Source organism: Galeopterus variegatus, unplaced genomic scaffold (assembly GCF_000696425.1).
Source record: "Galeopterus variegatus unplaced genomic scaffold, G_variegatus-3.0.2 Scaffold908, whole genome shotgun sequence".
Taxonomy (NCBI): domain Eukaryota; kingdom Metazoa; phylum Chordata; class Mammalia; order Dermoptera; family Cynocephalidae; genus Galeopterus; species Galeopterus variegatus.
The window spans coordinates 385,329-390,685 of record NW_007727019.1 but is presented as its reverse complement, the minus strand read 5'-3'; positions in this window follow the sequence as shown (position 1 = coordinate 390,685).

The window sequence follows — 5,357 nt, the reverse complement described above, 5'->3', positions numbered from 1 at the left end:
GGTAAGTAAATTTTGGCTTTATAGAAGGTGGAGAATGTAGGGGATTGCAGAAATTAATGTTTTCACTAATCTTCTCAAGTATATTTCTATAAATACATGTTAAATTAAACTAAATTTGTCCTGAGAAAGCCTCTGTACTCACATCCTCATGTCCCTACATGATGAACTGCAACCTAACTCAGTACACAAGAAAAACTGAAACCTTAACTTAGAAATCTGCCTTTGTAAGAGAGAGCTGAGTCCCAGCCAATCACAGCAGCTGAGCTGCTGTCGATCACAGATGACCAACTTTTCAAACCGGGTTCAGATAAAGCAAATGCCAAGCTTTAACCCATGCAGCTGTCTCTGTACCTCACTTTCATTTTCTGTAGCTCAATTCCCTTTTTCTGTCCATAAATGTATCCAGCCAAGGGGCAGGCCCAGAGACTTTCTGAACCTGTTCTGGTTCTGGGGACTGTCCCATGGGCAAATCATTCTTTGCTCAATTAAACTCTTAAATTTAATTTGTCTAGAGTTTTTCTTTTAACACAAGTGAATAATTATTATCTTCTAATTAAGGTTATTTGCTTCTTGTCTCTAACACCCACCACTAAAACTTCAAGGCCCCTAGGCAAGAAGAAATATACTCTCCATTGTTTACCTTGTTATCAAGCTTAGCTAAGTTCAAAACTATGTTTATGTGCCATTCCTGCAGAGGAATTGAGACTTGTTTTGTTGCTGGGGGAATTCCTTACATGCAAAGGTGTCTGTCTGTGTGATAACTCAGAGGACAGACCCTTACATACAGCTCCAAATTATTAATGTATTCTTTGTTTCAGCTCCAGCAAATGGAGAGAGAAGACAATGAAAGGTTTCTGCTAGAGAATACTAGAAATTAAAAATGTCCCTAGAAGAAAGGAAAATCTCTGTGTTTTGAAGAGAGGTGAGAGGAAGTCACACTTACATCTTAAAAACAGACAAAAGAAGCTGGTAAACATAGGCAGTGGAAAAGCAGAGGCATCTTACAAAACAGGGGGCAGGGAGCCTTGAGGGGGCTTCCCTCTAAACCGCCACAACACGTGAGAGTCCCCACCCTTCTAGAAAGCTTTCTCGCCCATGATTTCTGACATAGGTTTGTGATAATTTCAGAACTTGGCATTAGATACAGCATGTCACTAATGTGAAGAGAAAAAGCAAAATATAAAAAATATTAAAATGAGATGCACGCTGCAAAAATACAAGCATATGAAGAAGATAATAATGTCTTCCCACACTCAAATTAAAAGACGAAAGTACTACGATGAAAGTGTTGCATGATTTTGCAATATGATTAATGTCTTTACTGTTACATTATTCTTTCATTTAAAAGACAAAAAGCTAGCTGGTAGCCTCAGTATCGTGAGAATCCAGTTTACTAGGCTTTTAGCATTACGAAGCACAATTTCAAATACTTTGGTCCTAGTGTGAACTACTCTCCCCTTGCAGTTAACTAGACTAAGCTTCTTTTAAAGTGAGGTTTATAAGCCCATTTAAGTAGTAATAACATGTTGCCTTCCTTCAACAAGACTTTGATCCTGATGGAAGCACCAGTACATCTCCAAAGGAAGTAATCCAGGCTCTACTTACCTCACAGTGTACAAAACAGGCCTGGGCTTTTAATGACTAACATCAGGATAGGGTGAGGGAAGATCCGACCACCCTGAGCGTGCCCCAATTGTCCTAAACATGCACGAAGAGAGTCAGGGTTGGGACTCTGGACCTCCTACACCTGTGAAGCAGAGATGGCGGATTATTTGCTTCTTGTCTCTAACACCCACCACTAAAACTTCAAGGCCCCTAGGCAAGAAAAAATATACTCTCCATTGTTTTCCTTGTTATCAAGCTTAGCTAAGTTCAAAACTATGTTTATGTGCCATTCCTGCAGAGGAATTGAGACTTGTTTTGTTGCTGGGGGAATTCCTTACATGCAAAGGTGTCTGTCTGTGTGATAACTCAGAGGACAGACCCTTACATACAGCTCCAAATTATTAATGTATTCTTTGTTTCAGCTCCAGCAAATGGAGAGAGAAGACAATGAAAGGTTTCTGCTAGAGAATACTAGAAATTAAAAATGTCCCTAGAAGAAAGGAAAATCTCTGTGTTTTGAAGAGAGGTGAGAGGAAGTCACACTTACATCTTAAAAACAGACAAAAGAAGCTGGTAAACATAGGCAGTGGAAAAGCAGAGGCATCTTACAAAACAGGGGGCAGGGAGCCTTGAGGGGGCTTCCCTCTAAACCGCCACAACACGTGAGAGTCCCCACCCTTCTAGAAAGCTTTCTCGCCCATGATTTCTGACATAGGTTTGTGATAATTTCAGAACTTGGCATTAGATACAGCATGTCACTAATGTGAAGAGAAAAAGCAAAATATAAAAAATATTAAAATGAGATGCACGCTGCAAAAATACAAGCATATGAAGAAGATAATAATGTCTTCCCACACTCAAATTAAAAGACGAAAGCACTACGATGAAAGTGTTGCATGATTTTGCAATATGATTAATGTCTTTACTGTTACATTATTCTTTCATTTAAAAGACAAAAAGCTATCTGGTAGCCTCAATATCATGAGAATCCAGTTTACTAGGCTTTTAGCATTACGAAGCACAATTTCAAATACTTTGGTCCTAGTGTGAACTACTTTCCCCTTGCAGTTAACTAGACTAAGCTTCTTTTAAAGTGAGGTTTATAAGCCCATTTAAGTAGTAATAACATGTTGCCTTCCTTCAACAAGACTTTGATCCTGATGGAAGCACCAGTACATCTCCAAAGGAAGTAATCCAGGCTCTACTTACCTCACAGTGTACAAAACAGGCCTGGGCTTTTAATGACTAACATCAGGATAGGGTGAGGGAAGATCCGACCACCCTGAGCGTGCCCCAATTGTCCTAAACATGCACGAAGAGAGTCAGGGTTGGGACTCTGGACCTCCTACACCTGTGAAGCAGAGATGGCGGCAGAATGGATGGCAGAATGGCCTCATTTTCTCTCCTTACCCTCCTCTACTCACATTTCTACAGTTAAACAGGCTGTCTGTCTCTTTACAGGGTATGCCACTCTTTTATGTATCCTTTTTACAGTCCTGTTATACGCTTTGAGGTATTTTCCATTTGGGACTAAAGGAAAAATGAGCTGGCATGTTAAGTATTAGTCTAGGATGCGCATGTTAGATGTTTAGGGTTGGGGAGAGTAGAATCAGAGGGGATGTCCTGTGGATTCTAGTTACATACTTCATGTTTCCTTGGTTACTTCTTTTTCGCCATCACTCCTGGACACTGTCACTCCCATTACCTCAGATACGTTTTCCAACGTGAATTTCAATAGCACAAATTCTAAGGATATTTATTCACAGAACAAGGGTTTCCAGGATGAACAACGTTCTGGAACTGTTGCCTACTAAATGCCCATGGAAGTTTACAACATGTATCCATGTACTAAAGGTGTTGCATGTGAGGGACATGAAAAGGAAGCCTGTTTATCATTACTTCATAGTTAGATCAACAAGCATTTGCTCCCAAGAAGCCTTCTTTGCTTGGGCACTCACTCTACTCTGGTCCAAGCGTTCATCCTCCACATCAGTTCTGCTGTCCTAGGTGCAGAATCTCCTACGGGGCGGTTGCCCTTTGATTTTCTCCTCACCTTCTGCAGCTCGCATATGTAGAGGATAATCCATACTATCTGGGCAACAGTCACAAATCTAGGTTTTACGGTATAGACCTGTGCTGTCCAATACTGTAGCCATAGCCACATGTAGGTACTTTTATTTTATTTACATTAAAACTATTTAATTTTAAATAAAACTAAAATTCAGTTCTTCAGTTGCACCAGCCACATTTCAAATACTCAAATCAACATGTGGCTTGTGGTTACCATACTAGTCAGAGCAGTATAGAACATTTCCATCATCACAGAAATTTCTATTGAATAATGCCACTGTAAACCTTGTCAGCCACAGAAGGGATCCTCTAAGGCTTCTTCTCATCTCATCTCCTACCTTCCCCATGAGACTGTGAGACCCCCTAAAAGCGAAGATGGGGTTTTGTCACCTCTGAATCTGGCTTCTTGTCCAGGACCCTGCTGGGAGAGCCGCTCACAAAATATTTGCTGGGATAATGTGGATATTTCCTTCTCTTTGCTCCTGTAGTGTGTACCAACCTCTGTCACACTTTAGCATACTTCCCCCCCAAAAAAAACTTTTATTGGTTTTTATCGATTTAAAAAATAATACAAAATAACTGAAAAAAGATCAAAACAATCAAAAGGTCATACCCCTGCTTATAGACAACCACTCAACATTTTGGTATTTCCGTTCATTTATTTAACAAACAGATATTTTTGTTGTTTATTGAAGTATATTTTGCAGACAGTAAAATTCACCATTTTTTATGATGTATGATAAGTGCAATCACCACTACAATAAAAATTCAGGGTATTTTCAACACCTCCAAAAAATCCACTTCTGCTCCTTTGTAGTTAAACCACTTTCCCCACCCCTTCTCTGGCAATCGCTGACCTGAGTTCTGTTCCTATGGTTTTAACTTCTCCAGAAGGTCATATATATGGAATTATAGAGTAAGTAGCTTTTTTTAGTTTGGCCTCTTTCATTTAGTACAGTGCATTTGAGATTCATCCATGTTGTTCCTTTTTATTGCTGAGTTGTATTTTATTATATGGATATACCACAATCTGTTTATCCATTCTATAGTTGATGTTTGGGTTGTTTCTAACTTTGGCGATTATGAATAGAGCTGTTCTAAGCATTTGTACACAGGTTTTTGTGTGTACATTTGTTTTCATTTCTCTTGAAAAATTCCTAGTAATCAGATTTTTAGTCATATAGTAAGTGTATGTTGAATTCTGTAAGAAACTGCCAAACTGACTTCCAAAGTGCTTATTTATTTTTTTGCATTCCCACCAGCAATTTCCAATTGCTCTCATCCTCACCAGCATTTCGTATTTTCCTTTTTTTTTTTTTTTTTTTTTTTGTTGATGCATTCTAGTACACATGTGGTGGTATTTCTTTGTGGCTTTAATTTGCATTCCCTGGTGATTAGTGATGTTGAGCATCTGTTTTTGTGCTCATTTGTTGTCAATATCCCTACTTTGTGAAGTTTCGTTTCAATCTTTTGGCCATTTTTTAATTGGGTGTCTTCTCTTTTATCATTGAGTTGTAAGAACTCTTTATATATTCTAAATACTGTTACTTCATCAGAAATGTATTCTACAAATATTTTCTCCCAGTTTGTAGCTCGTCTTCATTTTCTTGTCAGTGTTTTTTGAAGAACAGAAGTTTTTAATTGCGTTGAAGAACAAAGAGATATTTCTGAGTATCTGGCAT